This window comes from Protopterus annectens, chromosome 8.part0 (genome assembly GCF_019279795.1).
Source record: "Protopterus annectens isolate FY-2018-M chromosome 8.part0, PAN1.0, whole genome shotgun sequence".
Taxonomy (NCBI): domain Eukaryota; kingdom Metazoa; phylum Chordata; order Ceratodontiformes; family Protopteridae; genus Protopterus; species Protopterus annectens.
In genome coordinates this window covers 1,439,395,153-1,439,420,689 of record NC_056741.1, presented here as the reverse complement: position 1 = coordinate 1,439,420,689, position 25,537 = coordinate 1,439,395,153, and the positions used below count along the sequence as shown (strand labels likewise).

The 25,537-nt window shown below is 36.6% G+C and overlaps 2 long non-coding RNA genes across 4 annotated transcripts in view; one reads left to right on the top strand and one right to left on the bottom strand.

Moving 5' to 3' along the window:
• LOC122809489 overlaps positions 1-25,537 on the top strand; it is a 1,088,146-nt gene that overhangs the window by 822,405 nt on the left and 240,204 nt on the right. For both annotated transcript variants that reach the window (XR_006365912.1, XR_006365911.1), the window contains exon 8: positions 9,055-9,159. This is a non-coding gene — a long non-coding RNA (uncharacterized LOC122809489). The remainder of the gene's footprint in view (positions 1-9,054; positions 9,160-25,537) is intronic.
• LOC122809490 overlaps positions 1-25,537 on the bottom strand; it is a 312,957-nt gene that overhangs the window by 144,395 nt on the left and 143,025 nt on the right. The window lies entirely within an intron of this gene.

The window sequence follows — 25,537 nt, the reverse complement described above, 5'->3', positions numbered from 1 at the left end:
AAATCACTGTACTTTATGAAACCACTCCTTATCAGTGTAAGAAATACTTCAAAATGACTGTACTTTGCAAATAAACTATACACAGCAGAAGAAACTCAGAGTAAGAAACATTTCAAGATGAATGCACTTTGTAAATAAACAGTACAAAGCAGAAGAACCTTTCAAAATGGCTGTACTTTGCGAAATAACTCTATACAATGTAAGAAACACTCTGAAATGGTGGCTTTCTGTGAATGAACACACAGCACAAAAAAACTTTAAAATGGCTGTACTTTGACTGCATTTTGCAGTATAACTGTACTTTGCACACAGCAAACTCTTTGAAATAATTGCACTGTAATAAAGCACACACTCTGCAAACACTCTGCACACTCTGAGATACTTCAAACAACACTAGTTATGCTTTGAATGGCTTCAGTCAATGCAAAATAGTAGTTTGTGCCCAAACACAATCTTTCACTAAAAAAATGCAGTCATCTTGCTCTTTAAGCATACTTTGCCCTTTTTATTGTACTCGTTATGCCCTTTGAATCTCTTATCATGCTCATTATACTTTTCTTGTGCCCATTTTACTTTAAACATGCTTGTTTTGCAAACCAAAGGTAATTCTGAGCTCCATATGAATATCTCTGCTAGTTTTTTTCAAATATCATGGTTTCGAACATTTCATTTAATTAATGATGAGGTTTGTACCATTCATTTGCTTAACAATACATTTTTGTGCTACTCGTTTTATTAATAATGCGTTTTGTGCCTTATAAATGCTCCGTTTCATTTTCTTTGCAAAATAAATCATTTTGTGCAGTTTTCTGTACCTTTAGCTCATTTCTGGCCCTTTTGTTTGTCTGTGCTCTTTTTCACTCAGCCTGCTTAGTCTACTTTCACCTTCAACTCTGCACCTCATGGCTCAAAGAAGTTGTTCTTCTAATCCCAGTTCTGAAACCATGTTGCTTGTCTAGTCAGGATAAAATAGAGGAACATTTGTGGGTTCTGTTCATGCAGCTTTATTACACATATGCACATCAGAAATGAGGCTTTGTAACTTAAACTTGAATAAACATACAGACTGACTACCATACTCATACATGTTAACACTCTGTTCTCTCAAAATGGCACTGCTGCCTACATGTGCTCAGTATTTATATGCACGTGCTCCATCTGGAAATGCTTCTTAAACGTACATACACACGCTGTGATTTATAATAATCATGAAGGTACAGACATTTCTTGAGTTCTATGACAGATGAAAATTTATCTCATAGTGTCTCAAGACTCCCTTTAAGGTTAATCTGTAAATCTTGATAAAAGTCTGTTCTTTTATTTTTATTAGCATTTCTTCTCTTTGCTAGAACATTTACATATCCCAAAATGTCCAGGAATTCTGGTTTATACTGCTTATCTCATGCAACCTGAACTTCTAACATTTTATTTTTTTTTATTTCTAGTTATCCTTTGTTGATTGGGTAGTCCCACTAGGCTAGTAGCCTCTTTTCAGGGAAGATCCAAAGTGGTATTTATACTATTAGGGGAAATTTGACCAGGGTATCAGAGGACTTCCCCTGTGCTTTTTGATAGGTGCTGTTGGATCTTTACTATCCATCTGAGCCACCACCAACTCAAGCAGATGGGGCCTTGGTTTAGTGTTTCATCCAAAGGACAAATGACTCAGGAGTGCAGCACCCCTCCTTATGCTGCACTGCACTGTCAGTAATCAATCTACCTGGTGTGGAATAGAACCCACAGCCTTCTACACCAAAGGTTAGTGTGCTACCTGTTGCACCACTAATGCTGCAACATCCTCTCTCTTTCTTTCTACTTTGTCTCCTGAAGAATAACTGTGTAGCCTTTATCAGTGTATCTGTTTCTTGGCTGTTTCAAGACCTATTTAATGCTTTTTTTTAAATGTATTTGCTGTTTGTTCATCCATTTATTTTTAATTTACAAAATGTTAACTATATAAACATTACTTTTTCAATGGCCATTTTCAGCTGTGATCTAACATATTAGACACGAACCTTCATTTTGTAATTTTCATTCCTGTTAAACTATTCTTCCGGCTTCACAATAGGTCTCTTTTCTAAAAGGGCAGTGTTTAACTTCCATTTAAAGCTATATTTTATTTAGTGAAATAGCTGCTTTTGAGTATTCTATGGAAGAAAGAAGATGTCTTACTAGTCAGTGTTTGGGTTTTCAGTAACCTTTTCATGTTCATTACTGAGGATTCTGGTGAATGCATTTTGACAAGCATTGGTAAGAAGCAAAGTACTTTGAGAGTCAAAGAAGGTAAAAAGTGAGAAACTGGAGCTCTTGTTTATGGAAGTAAATAGCAACATACAAGCAATGAAAATGTTACTGGCCCTTTAGTTTTATGTACTGGTCAGGCATATTTTTATCTACCAGAGGAGTAGTTGTGGACAATATTTATTTATTTATTTATTTATTATTTTCCATTTGTTTACTGGGTTAATCCGATTGGACGCAAGGTGACCGTTTTCAGCGGAGGCCCAGCGGAAAAGCTCCAATTACATAGTAAAAAATATAAAAAAATAATAAAAATAATAAAAAAATTACAAACATAGCTATTTTGTACAAAGAGCATAGAACATATAAAAGGAGTAAAAATCAGAGTTTTACAACTGATGCAGCATACACTGGATAGAATATTGAGAAACAATTAAACAAGATATTATGCAACAAACACAGAATTGCTTGAACATAAATTCAAAAAGTAGTTTCCCTAGACAAACAGTGGTCATAAACTAGAAATCATAACTATAAAGGTGGCCTAAACACCTGGTTCACAGTACTATGCACTAAGTGAAACTACACAGTACACCTGTGATCTAGGGATGTTGAAAGTCAGTAACAGGTGAAATTAGTTTGGTTCTGTACAGGAACATATCCAAGTTTTGAATAGGAGATATTTTAGTAGGGATTTGAAAGTATGTTTACTATTTAGACATCAAATGTCAGGGGGTAAAGAGTTCCATGCCTTAGCAACTGCATAGGAATAAAGAGTTTGGCCTGAGCTATGTAAGCAATTGGTAGCAGTCATTAGGGCGGTATTGGAAGGTCTTAGTTGGCACTCAGTATTATGGAAGGTGAGCAGACCAGGGAGGGCAGGTATTTTATTTGGTTGGTACAGCAGTTGATGGGTCAGGTGAGTAGGTTAGGGAGTTCTTACCATCCTAGTTGTCTTAGGGAGAGGCAGTGATGAAAATGAAACTTAGCATTGGTTGCAAACTTTGAGATTTTATTGTAGCTGGTAGATAGTTTCAGAAGGTCAGATTTGTTTAGGTTAGTTAGACCTGAGGAAGTGTATAGTAAGGTGGAGAGTAGATGGGTATGAGAGATAGTGATTCAGGATTCCTGTGTGAGGAAGCTCTTGAAGTATTAGAGTGAACCTAGCTTTTTATGAACTTTGGCAATTGTTAGTGCTATATGTTTGTCAAATTTTAGGTTTTGGTCAATAGTTACACCTAGTATATTGGCTTGGGTTACTGGTGTGATAAGGGTATTGTTGGAGGATGTTATTGAGAATGGCATGGTAGGGGTGAAAGTTTTGGATGGTGGAAGATCATGAGTTGGGTCTTAGATGGGTTTAGTATGAGTTGGGAGGAATTTAGCCATTTTTCTATAGAAGTGAAAGCTTCCTGGGTTCTATCTTGGAGTAATTGTGGAGAGGGGGCTGAGCAAATAAGGGTGGTGTCATCAGCATACTGTACTATATTAGTTTGTTGGGTAGCTGAAGGGAGGTTATTGGTAAAGATGGAAAATAGTAAGGGACCAAGAATGGATCCTTGTGGAACACCTTGTCTCACTAGGAGGAGAGGGGAGAGAGAGTTATGCCATTTAACAGCTTGTTGCCGGAGGGACAGATAATTTTTAAACCACAGTAGAGAGGAGTTATCCAGATCGAGCTCAGAGAGAGTCGATAGTAATTTACAGTGGGATACCATGTCAAATACCTTTGCCAGGTCTAGGAAGACAACAGATATTAAGTTACCGATATTTCTTTGTTGGTTGATGTGGTCAGTAAAGGATATAAGGGCAGAGGTGGTACTATGGTTTGGCTGAAATTCATGTTGGAAATTTGCTAGCTGGTTATATTGAAGAAGATGATTCAGTAGTTGGGTGTGTGCACATTTTTTCTAAGATTTTTGATAGTTAATTAATAAAGGGGGTTAAGGGTTGGTATAATGGTTGTTGTGTTAACCTTATAAACAGAAGTTGCCGAGTTTGATTCTTATCTGGGTTAATTGGCTAGGCTTAAAATGGCTCATAAGGGCAGTTAGCCTAGTATTAACATATGAACCTATGAAGAGTTGAAGGAACTTAACTAGGAGGGTAAGAGGGCAGGAGTTAAGTCGAATAAGCTGATCCTTCCAATGAAACATAGTAGTTTAGGATTACCTCATTTAAAGAGATATTTTAGACCTACACAGTTAAGGGTCGTATATGTATATAATGTATATATGTAGATACATAGATATAGCTATAACACAAGCAGAAGGTTATAATTCAAAGAGGTAAGGGATGATGTTGAAGCAGAGGGAAGTTCAAGAAGCAGATAGTGGGGTTTTGGATGCAGATCCTTTAGGAGAATAATAACAACCATACAGAATATTATAATTTTATAAAGTAGCAGAAAGTATTCTAAGAACTAAGCCAACACAAGAATGGAGAAAAGAGTTTTTGTCAGTAGAGATGACTGCAAGTAGGAGTACAGAAAATAGGCAAGAGGGGGGCTGGAATTTACTGGAGAAAACTGGCAAAGGAACTAAGGAATTAGGAGCAAATAACTAGCAAGGGAAAGGTAAAAAAGTCAGATAAGACCAAGAAGATGTTTCAACTGCAGGCTAGAGATTGCCTTCCCTACCAAGGACTGATATCTGCGTATAGGCAAAGAGAAAGGGATTAGGCTGTCTAATTAAAAGACCTGCTCTGGTAAGAGTTTTTATTTGAATCTAAAATTGAAGCTGCTGTTAAAAAAGGGATAATTCATAGGACATATCCAATATTTCATGATAACTATAAAAATCAATTAGACAAGGTTAGAAAAGATTGAGATGCAAGACTGGAAACACAATTTACAGGGGAACAATGGAAGGACATATGTATGGCCCCCCAAGTATGCAACAAAGTCCAGAAAGTTTAGGATCCTTCGCTTAAACGTGTTTGCATATGTGTTTTTATACCCCAAGTAGTCTTCAACAAATTTCTCCTCAGGCAGATAGCAAATATTAGAGGTGTGACGGAGAAGAAAGATAATTGATAACAAATGTTTTGGGAGGCTAATGAATTGGCAGATAATTTCTTACAGAGTACTTTATTAGGGTCTGTGGGTCAACAGATGGCTGTAACTAAGGAATTAATTCTTTTAATACGGGACAAAGGATATGAATTACCAAAAGATAGTAAGGCATAATTAACTTTAATTCTGTTGGCTGCCAAAAAAGGACTTACTAGAAAATGGACATCAAAGTCTAAACCAACTGTATTTGACATGCTGAATATTATAAAATAGATAAAAAAGTAGAAGATGGATCTTTAGAAAAGGGAAGGAGTAAATTACAGTGAAATAAATGGAAATTGTGGGAACAATACATTTATAATAATGTTCAGGAGGAAGAGGAGGGAGGTTTAAGGGAAGGCAGGAATTGGACAAATGATGTAATGTTGGACTGAAGATAGTTATATAGAATGGAAAGATAGGAAATGTATAATATATGTAAAAGAAAAAGAATGTTAATACAGTTTGCTTTCTTTTTTGTTAATATATGTTTGCATATGTTTTACATGATAATTTAATAAAGGTGTTTAATCATTAAAAAGAAGCACTTACCAGGTTAGGCACTGAGAACGCATGAAAATACATGTATCATATTAATCATATTGTAGGCAATGTCGAGAAATAAACTGACCCCCCCCCCCAGTACTTTCTGAATCATTACTTATTATACATGCAAGCTTCAGATAAGAGCAGTGTTTGACATTATACTAAGGGTTCCACAGAGAATTGTTGTTAATAAGCAAACATGATAGTAGTATTTGGAGTGCAGAAACCTCAGTCAATGTACATATCCCCCGTTTCAGAGTTGTAACTTCTTTCTTATGCAAGTTTGGATTCTCTTCTTGGGAAAATGGGGACTGTATGTATGTTTTTGAATCCAGTGACATATCTGTAGCCATAAAGAGTAAACACAGAAGAGTTCCAGTCAGCTATGTCAGTTACAAAGGGATATCTGTGGCTGGGTACTTGACTTTTCATACTTAGATGGTTGCTTATACACAATTTAACAGACTTCCTTTAATTGGTAGAATGGTCTGCATTACATTCTGTCTGTCATCCAAAAAGGACTTTTCAACTGTATACTGTAAGGATGCTGTCATATAGTTTTAAAAAGAAAGAAAAAAACTGAATGCAATTATATTTCTGTAAGTATTGCTCAAAATAATATGACCATCTCTCTAGCTTGTCATCATCTGAAGTATTATGATCATATATGAAAAAGTATGAAATTCTAAACTGATAGTGAAATACCTTGCATATCTTGTGGATCAAGTGTCCATACTATTTAGTGGCCTGTATTCTAATTCCACAGTTGAGTTATTTTCCTTCCTACTTGATAACATTCTGAACGTTGTTGTCTAAAGATTAAGTAATTAAATTTCATGTACTATAGCTACTATGTTTTTCATAGCATAGCTAGTTTCTTGAACATATTTTAAAATGTTTATCATCTACAGCATATAGCTTTAAACAATTTACAGGAGAATGCTTATGATAAGCTGTACTGTTTTTACTTGACCTAGGATTCTCAGTCTTAGTAACTGAAAGTAAAATTTTTTCAGACGGCTTGTAAAATTTAAGGTTCATCTATAGTTACCTTAGAGTTGCAGCAACATGCAGTTAAGAGCAGTAAATTAGAGGATGCAAAGAACAAAGCTTCTGAATGTGGTTGCATGTGGGGCAAAGACCCTACAAAAAGTTTGCTAGAAAAGTATTTTCAGTGCCATTTGCTGTTCTTATCTCTTTTTCTAGTTCTTGAACTTGAAGCTTAATTTTTTTTCATCTGTTGAACTGTGACTATTTTTGTCCACCTGGTTAAAGTTTTAATTAGATGGGGATCAGGAATTCAGATCAAAAACTATTTGTTACTGTTTCTTATGTGATGTGTGATTTTGCTTCTAAAAACTCAAGAAACAGTGTTATGTTATAGTGACTTCTGAAATATTCCCCAAAACAGAACTTCAGTACTATGGTCATCAGTGGACACTACACTGTATCCATGTTAGTTACCACCATCCAGTGGTAGTAAATTAGACCTGACCTGAAGTAAACAGCCATAATTAACCTATGACACATACAAATGCTTAACTAATCAAATAAAGAATTAATTAAGTGAAATTAATTTCATTCAGTGCTTGATTATTTGTAACACTGAATTTTGTGGATATAATTTTGCTTCAGGCTATGTGTTACTGATTTTCATACACTTCTTTGCGTATTGTACTGTTTCTTTACATATTTTGAATATTTACTTCTGCTTCGTTGTCTTGTCTAAAAGCCTATGGCTATGTGGAGCATAACAAACTATGGCATGTCTTAAGAGAAATGGGGTACTGAGTCACCATTTTTGCTTACTGGGTAATTTTCGTTAAAAGCAAGAAGCAAACGTTGGGACCAAATTTGGAGTAACCGACTGGCTCAAGAGTGGGAAGGAAGTATAACAAGGGTGTATATTGCTACCCTACTTGTTTAAATTAGACACAAGCATATAAAATGGGAAATTCTGGCTTAGATAATTCAGATGCTGAAATAAAAAATGCTGGGACAGATATTTTAATCCTCATATTTGCAGATAATGCCACTATGATAGTTGAACGTGAGGAAGAGTTAAAGATCCTTTGGCGAGAATGAAAGTGGAAAGCGCAAAATCTGTCTTAATGTTCAATATAAAAGAAATAAAATTGTCATCTTGCTCTGTCAGGGGCAGAGATGGATTTTATTTTCTTGGACTCAAAGGGTTCTGCGGATGATAATCTCATTGGTGAAATTAATGGAAGGAAAACTTTGACAAATTTGGAAAGATTTTAAAGAGTAAAGGCATCACATTGTCAACAAAGGTTGTTATGGTTGGTGTTCTGGATAGCATTGTTTTTTTTTTAAATACTGGTTGGTGATTTTTTACTTTAATTTAGTCTGACTTATTGTTTTCCCAGCAATAATATATGGCTGTGAGATATGGACTACTAATAAAGGCGTGCACTAAAAAACTGATGCTTTTGAAATGTGATGTGGTGAAAGGTTTTGAGACTTTCATTGACTAAAATAAGGAAATAAACCAAGACGGTTCACTAGATGCCTTGACAGTAAAACTAATACTAAAGTATTTGCCCAGATAATGCCAAGACAAGATTCTGTGGAAAAACACTGATGCTGGGAAAGATAAAGGCAAAAGAAGATGATGCCAGAAGCAAAGATGGATCAACAACATTACTGAAGCAATGACTATGAATTTGCAAGAAGTTAAAGAAGCAGTTAATAAAAGAGAAGCCTGGTGTGTTAAGCTCTTAAAGTCACAGAGACTCAGAATCAACTCCATAATAACACATTTTTCTTTGCTGTATATTTCAGAATTTCTGTGCGCAGTCCTTTAATGTGAACAAGTAAAGGACAGCTCTCTTTTTCTGTCAGAGTAAATAGCAGCTATGCTTTTAACACATGTGAGGTAAAATTCATGCATAGGTATTTGCTTAGATGGCCAGTTATAAGATAAAAGCAATTCCTGATGTATGAATTTTATACTTCTTAAAAACTGTACCGTGAGATTATCCATTATGCCTCTGAATATTGCACATTGCAGTTTAAGGATGAAGAATCATTTTCTCTGTCCCCTCAAATGTTACAAAATATTTTCTCAGTAATTTAGCAGACATGTATAACTATTTTATCAGATGAAAATTCTAGGGTTCAGTCTTATGAATTTTATGAGAGGCGATAACTTTATATTATTTGTTTACTATTTTTCCTGTCATTCTGTTTTTCAGGACTAGATCGATACAAATATGAGCACTTAGAAATGTTGCTGTGTCAACCAGCATCCCACAGAAAGCTAAACATGGAAGGCTGACAGTTTAAAACCACCACAAGATGTGAGTCACATATTTGCTTGCATTCCCATACCTCTGTTGCTACCTTTAATTATGTCTGCATTTACTGTTTATCACTTAGAAAGATAGATTGACATATATGTTTTTATCACTCTATACATCTAACTATATATATATATATATATATATATATATATATATATATATGTGTGTGTGTGTGTGTGTGTGTGTGTGTGTGTGTGTGTGTGTGTGTGTGTGTGCGTGCGTGCGTGCAGACGTGTGTGTATATGTATAGATATATATATATATATATATATATATATATATATATATATATATGTATGTGTATATATATATATATATATATATATATATATATATGGGTTTACTTCATAAGAAGGAAAACCCACTTACCCTAAATGTTAACAACAGAAACAGAGCAAAGCTTGGCCCTCATAGAGAGGTTTAAAATGATTTAATACTAAAAATCAAGTTTAAAAAAATAAATACACAGTGAAACGTGAAGTCAGCTTCACACTGGATTGCTGACTTGCAGGCTGATAAACTGCTTGGACTAAATGGAATGTTCTCTTTAAATTGTAGCAATTATTGTAGCACACAAAAGTGCTACCAGCACTAAATGTTCTACAAGGAAACAGTGGTTATTAATGCCCACCCCTCCAGGCATGTCTAAAGGTCAGTTCCCTGTGCTTTCTCCTATTAATCTAGTGAACTTGGGTATCCTGAGGCAATGTAGCAACTGCCTCATGTACACTGACAACCCTCTCCTCTTACCTCCCAACACTCAGACTTGTGAGAGATGCACTTATATATCCAAATTGGAAGCCACGCACTCTCCAGCCAGAACTGGAATAGCTGGTCAAAAGGAGAAGGTCAACACTTGCACCACACCACATGGAACACATAGCCCTACAGAACACACACCAGCAGTACCTTCACATAAAAACACAAACCATACACCCACCTTCGTGGAGGCTGTCAATAAAAATCTACCCAAACAGCAGAGACCTCCAAGGCAGAAACGCACCCGACCACCACAACCCACAACTAATCACGAGACACATAACTCTCCTAAACAGTGTGCCACTCAACCAAAGCCACTAAGGCAAAACCGCATGCCTAACACACTAGTCATAGGTGACTCGATAGTGAGGCACACTGATGTCCCACTCACTAGGATGAATAAAGAGAAAGTAACAGTCAACTGCCTGTCAGGCACCAGGATCTGCCACATAATGCACGCACTCAGGTCCCTCAACAACAGTTACAAATATGACTCTGTCATTGTACATTTGGGTGTGAATGACCTGAGACGTACCTCCCTGGACTACATGAAAAGAGACATGGAGAAGCTCTTAGATTATGTAGACCAGGCGGGTATAACCCTAGCCCTGAGCAGCATCCTACCATCACCCAGAATGATACCAAAGTACCAGCAGAAAATGACTGATTTCAACAATTGGCTAAGTTTCTGGTGTCATTGTAAGGGGATCCAGTATCTGTCTGCCTGGGATGACATGATTGGCAGACCTCGATGCTTTAACAGAGATGGCTTACATCTGTCACCCCTGGGCTTCTGGATAATGGCCAAGGCTCTTGCCAGCCCTTTAATGTCTTTTTTAGGTGGTGTTCCAAAGACCAAATTACCACTATAATAGTAACAAACAAATGCAATCTGAGAGTCATGCTGCTCAACGCTAGAAGTCTAAATCTCAAAATGCACTTGCTCAAAGGACTCCTTAAAATGGAGAACATCGACATTTGTACTGTAACAGAGACCTGGTTCAAAGCAGCAGAAAGCATCCCTACACTACTAGGCTATAACTCATTCCACAGCTTTCAGCCCCAGAACTTGGACCGAAGCTCCAAAGGCGCTGGTGTTTCCATATTCATAAAGGATGTGCACACCTCCAGACTGGTAGCCCAACATAACACATCTGAGATACTTCAGGTGCAGCTAACATTGGGTAAGACTGTGATTCAGGTCCTATCCTGCTAGAGGTCCCCAACCATGTCCCAAGACTCACACTCCATGTTCCTAAGCACTCTGGAGAATATTAGGGTCCAACTTAACTCTCGCATACTGGGCAACTTCAACTACCCCTCTATTAACTGGGAAAACTACTCATGTACCAATACACTTGCCCACTGCTTTCTGGACTTCATTAATTCCAACGCTCTGGACCAGATCGTTCTTGCCCCCACTAAAGGTAGCAGCATCCTTGATCTGGTGATTACTAACATGGGCGACTGTTACTCTACACCAGTAGCCAACTCCTCCCTGGTTATATCTGACCACAAACTAATCACCTTGGAAATCCACCCCCCCCCACCCCACAAAGGTAACCACCATGAAAAACTTCTCCAAAGCAAACGTTGGGCTCCTAAAAACAGGGGTGGCTAACTTCATTGCACCCATGCAAATGGAGAATAGTTTCATGACCTCCAACTCATACACCAATGCACTGTACGAACACGTACACAAATGCGTGGATCTCACCATACCAAATCGAACCAAGACACTCTCCTCAAAAAAAGGAAGCCAATCTGGTGGTCCCCTGCCATAAATAAACTCAACAACAGAAGGAGAAAACTGATGCGGAATAGGGTGAAGTCCCAAGACTGGAAAAACTCCCTTATCAGCCTCAACAAAAGGTTGAGATCCATCATCAAATTGTCTAAAGCTAGCTATGAAATAAGAATTGCAGCAGATAGTAAAGACAACCACAAGGCCTTCTATAGTTATGTAAAGAATCTCCACAGCAACACCCAGATTTGCTCTGAGCTACTGCCCAATGGTACCTCCTATACCGAGCCAACAGATATTGCCAATATACTGGCTGACAGATTCAGTGCTAACTTTACCCCCCCCCCCCCAAAGAACCAATCACAATACTAGTAGATTGCCAGGCACCTAGTATTACTGCTGCACAGGGTAAAATAGCACTGTCCAAGGCAAAGAATAGAGTTTCTATGAGATCTGACAATATCCCTGGCTGTGTTCTACATGAACTACAGAGTGAACTGGCACTCACCTGTGTGCTCTGTTCAATCACAGCCTCACCTCAGGCTTTGTCCCTACCGAATGGTGCACTGCTGCAGTCATCCCTCTCCACAAGGAAGGATTGACTACAGACCCCGGGAATTATTGCCCAATTAGCCTGACGAGTCTGATATGCAAAGCTATGGAACGCATCATCATGGACATAATAAACAAGGATATAGGAAATCTCCAAAGTCTGGATTCTACACAGTTTGGTTTTGTGAACAATTTGGTCGACTTCTTTGAGTTAGTCACCAGAGCTGTGGATGAAGGCAAGGTAATTCATACAGCCTACCTTGATCTGGCCAAGGCCTTTGATACAATTTCCCACTCAGGAATCATAGAAAAACTCACTAAGCTAGGCACCAACCCCTGTATCACTAGGTGGGTTGCAAACTGGCTCATAGATAGAACCCACAGTGTGAAAGTAGCTGACTCCAAGTCAGATTGCCGACCAGTCACGAGTGGAGTCCCACAGGGTTCGGTCCTGGGTCCTCTCCTGTTTGATATCTACTTCTCTGAAGTCCAGGCCAACAAAAAGGGACTCTGGCTGACAAAGTTTGCAGATGATTGCAAGTTGGGAGCTGTTATTAACTCCCCAAGTGATGCTGGCATACTACACAAAGGGTTCAGTGACACCAACGACTAGTGTCAGAACCATGGCCTTAAGCTCAATGCCAAAAAATGTGCCATCAGCCCCTTTGGGAAAAACCCAGTTCCCTTGAATTACCACATTGATGGTAGTCCACTGAATACAGAAGGTGTTATAAGACATCTGGGAACACAGGTTGACAGCAACCTCTCTTTTGACCACCATGTTGCCACTGTGGTCAGAAAGTCCTTCTTTGTGGCACATCTCATTACTAAGGGTTTTGCATCCAGGAAGAAAGAGGTCATTGTCTCCCTCTACTCTTCCCTCATTAGGCCAATCATCGAGTACAATGCCCCACTTGGCATGTACCTCACTAGACATCTGTAACAACTGGAGAGGCTGCAAAAGTACCTTACAAAGAGGATCCTAGGCCTTAAACACTTGTCCTATATGGACAGACTCAAAAAACTCCAGCTATTCTCTGTCTCATATCGCCTACTTAGAAGTGATCTCTGCTTGACTTACAAAGCCATGCCTGACCCAGCTCTGTTAGAAATGCTACATCTGAAGAAATCCCAATCCCTCCGCACCACACGTTCCAGAGACCTCAACCTCATTACCACAATCAACAGAACATGCTGGAGGGACAGGTTCATAACCCAGAGACTGCCCATGCTATGGAATAGACTTCCCATACATGTCAAGCAGTGCACCTCACTGGCCCTCTTCAAGAGAAATCTTGATGAGTGGATGGGAAATAGAAAATTAACCTCAGGGATCACTCCAGTGGCTCTACTCGACAGTGGCACTAGGAACTAAGGCCGGGTGGCACAATGCCATGGTAATCCTATGGGCTAGGCTTGTAAAGGCTCCAGGGCCATTAGCCTAGTACACACCTATGAACCTATAAAACCTTTATTGAAAGGGCAGAGGCTGAGGAAGTAGACTTTGATTGGCTAAGCCTCTGTTTAAATTTGATGAGCTAAGTTTAGTATAACAGGATCTGATGAAGGCATTCCTGTTGAAAGCACCTGTCCAGTTACTTTAAGCTGACTTCACATTTCACTGTGTTTTTATTTTCTTATACTTGTTGACTTTTAGTATTAAATAATTTTAAAATTCTCCATGGTGGACAAGCTTTGCTTTGTTTCTGCTGTTAAGTTTTAGATCGGCAAGCTGCCTTTAAATGTATGCACTGTTTACCTGGAATCACTAATTGCTGAGACAGCTTCACCAAAACCACAAATAAATGAACACTCGGATCACCGATTACAAATTCAGAAAAGTTACCACGTGTCCTGCAGCATAAAAAAAAATCCAACAGAAGCAAATTAAACCCACCTCTGTGGGGGGGTTGTGTCCCCCACCCCGCTAATTAAATATACCAACACCAAGATTGCACTACAGTGAGGAAAGGGGCAAAGTTCACCATGGTGGCCAAATGGTTCCTTTCCAACAGTAACTTTCAGGTCATCCGAATGTTCATTCATTTGTGGTTTTGGAAAAGTCATCTAGACATTTAGTGATTCAGGTAATTGGGTTTTCATTCTTTTCAAGTACACCCATATACTTGTCTGTGTGTGTGTGTGTGTGTGTGTGTGTGTGTGTGTGTGTGTGTGTGTGTGTGTGTATATATATATATATATATATATATATGTATATATATATATATATATATATATATATATATATATATATATATATATGTGTATATATATATATATATATATGTATATATATATATATATATATATATATATATATATATATATATATATATATATATATACATTTTTTTTAATGGTCAGAGTATGGCTATCTTGGAGTATACAATAAGTTACATGCATTTATACATGTGATCCTATGGTGCTTGCTTTTAAGACTGAATGCTCATAACCTGCAGCATTTAACCTTGATTTATGTTAACTGATTTTTCTTGGGAAATATATATACATGCATATGTATGGAATATTGAGATAAAATTATTTTTAATGTATTTTTAGTTCTCCAGGATATAAGTAGAAATTATTAATGATGTGCCATTCATTTATGCATTTTGAGCATTTATCATGTTTTTACAGGGTAGTAAATCTTTTTTCCAAATTCCCTAACTGAGCTGTCACCTACTACTAAGTATAGGGAAGTGTAGCACTAAATCGAAAAGGATATTATTTTCTTCAACTAAAAAAATAATAATCCATTAGCACATATGTATCACAACACCAACAAGTAAAAGCTGTTATATCACTATGTGATAAAACAGTAAGATAAAATGGGTGGCTGCAGTGGTGCAGCATTTAGCGTTGCTGCCTCACAGCAAGAGGCTCTCCGGTTCGAATCTCGGCTGGGGTGCCTTCTGTGCGGAGTCTGCATGTCCTCCCTGTGGTCGCTTGGGTTTCCTCCGGGTGCTCCAGTTTCCTCCCACATCCCAAAGACATGCTGTAGGTGGATTGGGCACTCTAAATTGGCCCTAGGTGTGAGTATGTGCATGTGTGTGTGTGTGTGCCTTCTGTGGAAGGTTGGGCGCCAGGCTGGCAACTCGACACTGCAAAACTCCACTGCCAATCATGAGTGGACAGGTGATCCAGTGTGGCGATCCCTAACCAGGAAAAGAAGAAACTCATAAATAATTTTTGCATTGATTGTCAACAATGAACATCAATTAAAGAGGAAAAGGAGCCATGATAACACACCAGCAAACAACACAAATATTCCTATCAGCATCGGTGGGAAAAAGCCAGTATGCTGTGCTATTCTTAAAAATAACATCCTTGCAAGGGAGAAGAAAACAGCACCATTTTGGATATCTGCTAGAATTAACATTTTAAAAACAGAACCAAATTGTTAAATGCACTCACCCAAAATTCTTAAAATGTACTCACACCCGTTTCTAGGAAATTATCTCACCGAATTAAAGTTATCAAGTGAAATAATAAAACTTTATTAGATGTATCTAATCTAGTCAAGTGACTGAAAGCCTTTGCTGACTGAAGTCATCTGCAGCTCTGAGCTACTTGCATATATCATACTGCATGTCCAAAGCCAATCACAGCTCAGAGGATGCCAATCCTTATGTTTCCATGACTTAAGGAAAATGTATTGCCAAGCATTTGCAATCTGAGAGATTTGTGTAAGCCAACCATCACAATGAAGGTTAAGGTTGGGCTTTCTTTATGAAGGTCACTGCAATCTGCACCCATAGTTGCAGTCCAGATCTTAAGAAAATGATTTGACAGACTTTAAAATTAACACTCTGGACTTCTGTGATTTAAAATAAATAATGCCCACATTCAGTCCTTCTGATGAGTTAAACTGAAACTTAAAGAGAATCTCATTCCTGAGCAGAGACATTTAGTAAAACCTTTTTGTCTAGCAAGAGACTAAAGAGAAAGCCCCTGCAACTGACATAGATGGATAACATTTCAGCTTATTATGGATTTTAAAGTTAGTTTTGATGGATAAAAGATAATATTTTTAGAAGCAGAGACAAGGAAAGGAAATATCTATTAAGAGTATAGTGGCCTATATGGGATCACTACATAATCTCGAAAGTTTGAAATACCGAATTTCAAACTTTCGAGACTATATAGCCGAAACCCCTAGTTACCGAAAGACCAGAAGCACGAATTTCAAAAGAACATCGGGAGTTTGACATTCACACTTCTGGTGTTGCAGTATCGTGGAAGGTCAGGTAAGTATCTATGTTTAAATGTGTTGGTTAGGGTTTAAGCGTGTGTTGTGACTGTGATGTGTGTGTGCGAGGGGAATGTAGGTGTGTGGTGGTGTTTCGTGTGCTTGAGTATGTAGTGCAATTTTGGAGTTAGAATGTTTAAGTAGGGGGATGTGGGGGAAGCAGGGGGCTTGCCCCCCTGCTTGTCTGTAGTTTAGGTTTATGTGTTTGTATTCTGGGGGACGGTGTGTGTATGTGTGCGGTGTATACTGAGTGTAGTTTTTGGTAGTTTGAATTTTGCGGTTTTGATGTTTCGGTATTTTAGTGTTTCGGGTATTTGGTCATGGGATTTTGGGCATCGGTAGTTTGGGTTTTTGGGATTTAGTAGTGGTTCTGCGTATATATATATATATATATATATATATATATATATATATATATATATATATATATATATATATATATATGTGTGTGTGTATATATATCTTGGAAATCTTAAGAGTGAGACAGAATATTTGAAGCTATATCCCTTTCTTAAAGTATGTCAATTAATGCAGCAGTAAACTTTTCACAGCCTATAACATGAACCTTATTCTGAAAACCTCAATTAATACCTACCTTAGAATATTGACTATACGTTTCATACCAGTAAGAAAAAAATGAAGGCTTGGCTAAGTAAAACTATTTTAGGATTATTCCTGTAATTAACATCTAGCATCAAGAAGTATAATGTTGTATATAGTAGAGAGCCGGTATAAATACTGCCACATAAAAAATAAATTCCTTTGTCTTCTGGGCTGAAGCTATACCATCTTTGAAAATAATACTTGATGTGAAGGGGGTTTTACATTAATGTTGTTTCATAAAAACAACTTTTTCAAACATACGGATGTTGTGTGCATTTCAATGTAGGACAGTGCCACTCAACACCACCTTAGGGATCCCAAAATGTGAAGAACCACTTGTGTGAAAATGAGGTCTTTACACCGAGTCTAGAATAAAAACACTTAAAAGAAAACACACATATAAGCAAGCTCTGCTGCAAAGCTTCAAAATTGAAGGGACTCCAATATTTTCACCATGTCATTTAAGAAACAGCTACTAGCCTGTCAAGACAATATCTTAAACATAGCTTAATGTTCCTCAGAGGAAGAAAACAAACTAAAATTGCAGAATTGGTCAAGATGACTGCTCTCCCTGAAATATATAATGTAAGTAGAACTTCAGTCATAATAATCTCTCAACTATATAGTTAAAATAAGAAAATGTGTAAGATATATATATATATATATGTATGTCGAATCGTATTGTTCATCTAGATGAAGACCATTTTCAGCAGAGGCCTGGTGAAAACTGCGACAGATTCAATGTTTAGTGAGGCAGCCATGTTAGATAACATTAGTAAGTACTGTTCATTATAAAGAAAATTCATATTGTACTATATGGGATAACACTGCATATAGACAGCAGTCGTAAACTCCATTTCTTATTATATAAAACAGTTACATGCATTGAGTGGAAATAAGTGGAAAATTCACAAAGTGGTCAGATTGCTAAGGGAAGATTATTCTGATGGATGCAGCAGACATCCTAACTCAACTACCCTTTAGGTGACATGCAGACATATGTAAATACATATCAATGAGGACACCAATATTATTAGTATGAAGTATTCTTTATAGAGGTAATAGTCAGTGCATTCATATTCTTTCATAAATACTGCAATAAACATAGACTTTCACAAACAAATTGTCATGTTTTGAATACTGTACGACCTAAACATATATTGTTAGAACATTTTATTAACCAGATATTAACATTCACATTACAGGCAAGAAATTCATCCCTGAATGCATATTTATTGAGATATTTACAAAGATGTGAAAACATATGCTTAATTGTATAATTTGCAGTAACAAATAACACTGAATATCTCTCAAGATGTGCATCGTACAGTACAAATATCAAAGACAGGTTTTGTCTACAACATCTAAGGTTTTACCTAATGCCATGCAGTAGTTTCTAAGTCACTTTTATTTATTTTTTTTAAGTATTAAAGGCATATGGAAATATTGCTTATTTTCATAGTTGCTAACAAACAACTAGCAATATTTCAAGTATTCTGTGATATAAGTAGATATCAACAATGAATTGTCCTGTCTCTCACCATAGATTTCATATCATACTCCACAATAGCATATAGATTTCTCAGTTATGAAAATATGAACATAAATCTGAAAATATAAATACTAAGTGGCAAATAGTAATTCATTTTGTACTGTAGGACTTCCTAGACTAACAATTTTAGTGTTATTTTTTTATTAACTCCCTGCCCTTTCTAATACTGCCTATTATTGGCTAATAAGTCACTTAAAAACAAAGACCCAAAAAAGATTTGGACACCATAAGGAGCTATATGTGTCAAGTAGAGGTATACAAAAAGGGCACTATAGGCTTGAATGACTTAAAGCACAGTCAGGGTCTGTGTTTGTTGCATACACCTTTGCATATTAGATCTTGCTTGCCTTTTTCCTTTTAATAATTGGCCTACTACATTTGCTGAGTCAGTGTTTTGCTTCCTGTTTCTTCCTGCAGTCTCTGATACTGCTGATGTCAACGATAAATATAAACTAAAGAATGTTGATCAGAAGCCCCCACTGCAGACTGTGGTTGGGCACTGCACAAAAATGACATAGGGATGTCATTGCCACCTCTTTAATGATGCAAACATTTCAAAGGGTTGCTTTGAAGAAAACTTTCTTAAGAAAATCAGAAACAGTGTTGTGCAAAATAGTAATCCTGCAGTTGTTTTTGTAAACTTAAACTTGTCCTCTTAATTTGACCTGACAGATCTTTCACATTTTTTTTTCTAAAATGATACCTAATTAATGTCTCAATTTAATAAAAAAGTTTTTTCTTAAACATTTCTCTGCCCAGTTTCAACTCTAGCTAATGAATCAGGAAGAGCATGTTACCAAGTCTGAAAGCTAGACAGCATGTGACAGAAAGTGACCCTGTATATCTAGATGAAGTAAATGCTCATTCATACATTTCTGTCCTTCTTACACAAGGATTATGGCATTTATGTTGTTATGCTAAAAAAGCTTCTTTTTTATTTCTTTTGCTGTTAGGCTTTTAAACCTTTTCATGCTTATGACTATCAAATAATGTTTTACCTTAGCTAATTTAAATGTTTGATTACTGTATTTCACAATGCAGTGATATAAAGTGTTTAAATTGTTGAATACTGTAGTTAATTCATAAAGTCGTGACTGTGTCTGTTTCCCATGCATTTTATTTTTCATTCACATCTTTAGCCAATAGTATCATAGTGAGATGGTAAACTTGGCTTAAACTGTAGCCTTGACCAGCTGATGTCATCTTCAAGAAAGATTTCTTTTGATAGTTGCTACTGTGCTACTTAACCTTAATAAACCCAGCCTTACTTATGAGTAGTGTTCAAGTTCTAACTGATATTTTTGTCAAAGCATCAGTGACAAAATGCAGAATGTTTCCTTTTTATAGACATTAATCTTTTAATTACTGGATACTGCTTAGACGCCAATCATCTATAGCAAAAGTTTATGGTAGAGGTCGAACCTGTATTCCTGATAATGCTATCATTCAATGACAGACAGAGAAACATCCCAAGGGTCAGGAATTATTTCATGATATCTCACCTTCTTCTTCAAAAAAAAATCTTTAAAAAAAGAGTCAGTTATTTTCTCCTGCTCTGTTTCAAGAACTTGTGTCTTTGCTTCTCTTCTTCCCTTGTTCTTTCCCTGTACCAAGTGTTGTCTTGAAGGGGAGAGAAAAACACTGGTAATTTTTAAAGGATTACTATCCAAGACCTACTTCCCTTGCTATCCTAGTAGGTTTGTCTGTTCAGTATTGATATGAAACATCTGTATTGACATGTTCCAGTGCACAAACCCTTGAAGGGTTTCATAATCTTATGGGTGGCACAACATTATTACCAGTTTACAGATCTGTCATTTAAGTTAGAAATAGCACAAAAGGTGCTTTCCAAGTGCTTCTCCATAGTAATTAGGTCCCTTTAACCTAGGGGAATTCACAATTATCCTTAAAGGGCTGTCTTCTTCCTCCATTAAGGTGCATTGCTTCATCTTGTCACAAGCCTCTAGCAGGAGCCTTCTTTGGCTTTTCACACAGCATGTAATCTGTTTTGTAGAGGGTGTTTAGTCTTTGTGCCTAAGTCATCATAAAAGGACATTATTATTGTAGGATTTAAATGTTTGTCTTGCAATATATAACTAGCATTCCATTATACTGGAGCATGCTTACTTTGTGCCTTCACAGTTTCTTACCTGAAAGTAAGTGCAGAACATTCATTGGTTGGAGATGTATTTTCTGTGTCCCAGTTTGTTTTATACCTTCACTTTCTTAGTATTAGTTGCAGTTCATTGCTATACTACCGATGAGAGGTAAACAAATGCAAATGCTGACAATTTTAGCATCCATACAACGCAAGAAAATGTGGGAATCAAAACAACTTGTTTTGCATGCTAGTTAATGGGCTGAGATATTTGTCATGAAATTCTTCAGCTGTGCTCTTAGATCAGTTAAGACTGTACTGTAACGTTTTATTGTTTTGGGAGCATTTTTACCAGTCTGCAATGTCTGTGCTGCTTCAGACCAGTAGCTTTGTGTATTTTCTTTTCATATCCTCACAGGTTTACTGCTATTGTATATTTTTATATACATCCCAAGGTATACATAAGTGTACTCATACATTTATTTTTGTGACAATTTTTATAATTATTCTTTATCAGAAATAAGGTTAATTAACATCTAAAGAACCCCAGTGCTTGTTCAGTAGTCATACTGAAGGGTGATAAATTTGGGAAAAAAACATTTCCTTAAAATATATTTCCTGGGCTCTTTCTGATAATTTTTTATCTATAATGTAGAATGAAGCACGCAAAGTAACATATGCTGCTTGTACTTTTACAACCTACAGCAATGTGCAGAAGCACATAGTAAAAACAATTCTCAAAATATGCTTAAATCATGAAGTAGCAATTCCGAAGATATCAGCAAAACCTTAACCACAGAAAGGATAACATTATGCCTGGTAACAAAAAAGAAAATTAATTTATGGATGCATTTCCATTTATGACCAAAGCTGTAAATGGTAACACACAACACAGTTGAATATGAATAGAATACTTATGCATTATTTTGCTGGGCAGAAAGTTATCATATTTGTCCTTTATGTCAACCTCTGGCAAGGACATATCATCATTTATTACATAGACCTGTTACATTTAGACCTCAGCAGAAGAGGAAACCACTTTTTAACTACATCAGAGCTACTAATAAGTTTAGTAAAATGATTTCTTCAGTTTATTGGAGAAGTAGTTAAGATGTAAAAGCTGACTGGACACACGTTTATGGATTGTGAAAAATAAAATGTATATTGGGAAGAGATAAATATGTTTTTAAGGGGTTATGGTCTGATAACTGTTTTTTAACTAGATCATTAATACTAATGAATGTTCCACTTCATGTGTCTATAAAACCCAAAGTGCAGAAAATGTTTTGGGTTCTCTTGGCAGTTGCTAGAAAAGGTTATTACAAAAAAATTGGAAATCAAACTCAGTTCCTACATTCAAAGAATTTTTAAATTTAACAGCAGTACTATGTAATGTAGTCATCAGAATAAGATCTGTAAATCCTACTAAGACTTTTAGTGATTGGGATAACCTTGAAATGTTGCTATTGAAATACCAAGACTCTTAATATGTTAACTGTATAAGATTACCTTCATAATCCAATGTATTCCTGTCATTGTATAACAATATGTGATGTTGAATGTCTTCCTTTCTGTGTATATATTGTAAATACGTTAAATTAATAAAAAAAGTCTTAAAAAATAGCTAATAATGATGTGATCCTTGACACATGAAGAGATACTGCAAGTGTTTCAAAAGCAAACTTCATGAAAGTGAGGGAAAAGAGTGGATTAACAGAAAAAAAATAGTTTATTGGCTGCAATGAACTGAGTACCCTAAACCATATAGTTATCAGCATCAGACAACAGATTATTAAAAGAAACTAAGCAGGAGAAATGCATGTCAGGAATGACTGAGAATAAAGAAAGGTAGAATTGGAGTAATATACAGAGATTTAGAATTAATGCAGACAGCATTAGAAATTATTAAACTGAGACAAAGTGGGCGGTAAAAGTGAGCCTTAGAATAATAATAAAGTTTGAATGAAAGTTAGTTGTAATGTTATAGAAGGCGCAAAATGTAGGTTATGTCTACAGTTTGCATTTCAGACTCTTATCCATATACTCTGAAATGTGACCTAGTAGTAGGTGCTGTAGGTATTAGGTTCATAGGTGTGTACTAGGCTAATGGTCCCGGAGCCTTTACAAGCCTAGCCCATAGAATTACCGTGGCATCATGCCACCCAACCTTAGTTCCCAGTGCCTCTGTCTAAAGTATTCCTTTACTGTTCTGGAGTATGAGCTACAACTGACTAACATTCCATACAATGAAGACTCACATGACTGAAAACAACCAATCAAAGTAGGTATCTGAATTTCTCCTATCAGCAGCAAGGAAAAAACAGGAAATATCACATATTAGTACAGGAGAGTATCAATGCATAGATAACTCACCATTCTGCGTAATGGAAGAACTAATCAGTCATTGTTTCTTTATTATGCCATATTAAATCAACTGCTCTAAATTGTTCCCTGTGTCACTGTTTGCTAACCAAGTGAAAAGCCCCTCTAAATGTCTTATACTAAATACACTGAACCTTGTTAGACTTTTAATCTGTTTTTACTACTTTTAGCATATTTTTTGAATTAGTTAACTCTAATCATAATATCATGCGACCAAATGTTTATTTCACTTCACTTTAATATTTTACATGCAGTTCATGAGTGAAAAAGCTCTGGTTAATCAAGCCAATATTAAAATTTCAGTTGTTGTTGTATTGTATTCTGTTAGCACAGCAGAAAATCAATTGCATTTAAAACTCTCTGTACTAGGGAAACTGTTTTCCTTTACTGGCATATTTGGTGGTCTGCAAGTGAGGATGGATCTACTTACTTCATTCTTATCTAGTCGTCCCAGTCAGAAAGACCCATATGGAATGCAAATTATTCTGTGCCCAATCACTTGCCTGACATACATACATGAGTTTTTGTTGTGGTTTATAGTTAAAGGTTATTGGCTACTATATTTAAACCACAATCTTTCAACTTACGTGACATTTCAAATTTAAGTCGGTCCTATCCAAGAAGATGTCTAATTCTTGACCATCAATTTGCAGAAGACAGTTCAGTAGTACTTACTGACTAAATCAGTCAGTGAGTCAGTCAGTGAAAACTGAGCTCTTTATGTGTGTTTTATATATATATATATATATATATATATATATTCTTTTACATTTTGTGACTTTGAATAGTTAACAGCGGTATACAGGGGGCTTTATATGGAAAGCTCGAAATCCCAAATGCTCAAAACTTGCAAGATTAAGGTAAAATGCTCTGATCTTATAAGCTCAAAAAAACCTCACAAAACACCTGTTTTTGCAGAGGTGTAAGTCCCCCTACACCCTGCTATGTATTGCAAGATCATACCATAGTGGGGAAAAGGATTAGTACCCCATTCCCCAGTGCATCATGCATTTGCACTCGATCTTGTAAGTTTCAAGTATCTTTGATTTCAAGATGGAACCACACAGGGTAGGTACCTTTCTCTGCCACTTATGCAGACAACTCTGATTTTGAGCTTTGCTAAAGATCTTTTTGATAAATCAGCTTTTTGTCAGAATGACAGTTTTAATAAAATCCATTTCACTGAAAAGACCTCTAAAAAGTTATTGCTTCTCACCCTTCCCATATAGAAATATTACACCAGTAGGGCATATTTAATTAAAACTGTCATTTTGATGAAGTGTTATGATTGCTGATTTTTGAATACTATATTGGTCAACCTGTGGTATGTTTGTAATTCCAATGTGTAATGTGTTCATCATGCTAAAATTGTGATGTATTTATGTTAGCATGCAATCTGTTTATGATGTTAGCTTGTGATTTGTTTGTGATGTTAGTGTATGATATTGTTATAATGCTATAATGCATTTTGTTTATGAAGTTACTAGCATGTGTTATGATTATGATGCATAGGATGTGTTTATGTCACTAGCATATGAAGTGTAATAGCATTAGAAAATGTCATTTTCATTCCAGTTTAGAGTGGTGTTGCCCAAGCCTGATTACACAACTGGTCAAGCCTTTCCCTTTTGTGAGCAAGTCAGGTAGTAAATAACTTTCTAAAAAAAGGTGCCAGAGGTAAATAATAAAGGAATGGCTACTTGGTGTAATACATAACTCTATAACATCTTATGACTTGTATGAAAACTCTGTATGTTAGAATAAAGAAGTCAAATATTGCTAAAATGGCCTTTCAGAAGTTCACTTTTCTGCCAGTACATCTGCAGGGGAATATACTATAGCAATAACCCACGCCTGGGTGTGGGTAATGCTGGATTTACCCACGGTTGGTGTGGTTTGGTCCCGAGGGTGAAACAAAGCCAACCGTGGGTAAATACAGCATTACCCACACCCAGAAGTGGGTTATTGCTATTATACCATGACATTATTTAAGAAAAGAAACTATTACTTTTCTTAAATAATGGCATAGTATAATGCCTGTTTACTGCCCTTCCGCAGATGTCTGGCATCCGCGGCAGTTCTGATGTACTGCGCTCCTGCGCAGTACATCAGAGCTGTGGGCAAAAGCAACGGAGAAAGCAAGATCTCCGTTGCTTGTTTTTTACTGTTTTCGCTATGTTAAATGGGTTTAACATAGCGAGACAGTTTTATAATAAGCAATGGAGATGTCCCATTTAACATAGCGAAACAGTAAAAAAAGCAACAGAGATCTTGCTTTCTCCGTTGCTTTTTTTTTAAAACCTGTCTCGCTATGTTAAATGGGTTTAGCATAGCGAGACAGCTTTAAAATAAGCAACAGAGATCTCCGGACCTTTTTCCATTAGTATAACTCGATTTACAATGTGCATGCTGGCCAATCAGCGTGCACGTTTTGGG